The following is a 737-nucleotide window of genomic DNA, read 5'->3' as shown; positions in this document are numbered from 1 at the left end:
CTGTGGCCTCTGTGTCAGCTCCTGTGTCAAGGTTCCAGCCCTGTTTTGAGTTTCTGTCCTGAATCCCTTGGATGATGAAGTAATGTGGAAGTATAAGCAGAATAAACCCTTTCCTCCTCAACTTGATTTTTGGTCATGGGGTTTCATGGCAGCAATAGAAACCCTAAGACACTAGGCACACACTCTCCCAACAGCAGCACTGCTTAGTTTTTAGACCTGTTGCCTTTCATGGAGAGTTGAGCATAGACTGGAGGTTGCTCATGGGACAAGGACCTCTGATGGAACCAGTCCTTCATTCTTTTTTTTTTTTTTTTTTGGAGCTGGGGACCGAACCCAGGGCCTTGCGCTTCCTAGGCAAGCGCTCTACCACTGAGCTAAATCCCCAACCAGTCCTTCATTCTTAAAATTTGGTACATTACGGCATCAGTGATCTCCAGCCACTTCCTTGCAGATAGCAAAAGTTGACTACTAGCTACTAGGGGGTAACATCAGCCCCCCAATGTGAAAGGCAGAGGCCACTAGGGCATTCCCTCTTTCCACTGCCTGTCCACTGCTCTTGGCTGGTGTCTCCCTCCTAAGAAGTGAGACATCATCAACAGCAGCAGACAGGCTGCCTGTGAAACATTGGCATGTGCCTATCCTGGGGTTCGAGTTGTAAACATGTCACCGCGTCACTGTCTTGGCCAATATTCTTCAGTTGATTCACTTGGCTAAAAATAAAAAAAGATGCAACAAGA

This window comes from Rattus norvegicus, chromosome 1, assembly GCF_021556685.1.
Source record: "Rattus norvegicus strain SHRSP/BbbUtx chromosome 1, alternate assembly SHRSP_T2T, whole genome shotgun sequence".
NCBI lineage: Eukaryota > Metazoa > Chordata > Mammalia > Rodentia > Muridae > Rattus > Rattus norvegicus.
The sequence above is the reverse complement of the archived record's forward strand: the minus strand, read 5'-3'. Positions refer to the sequence as shown.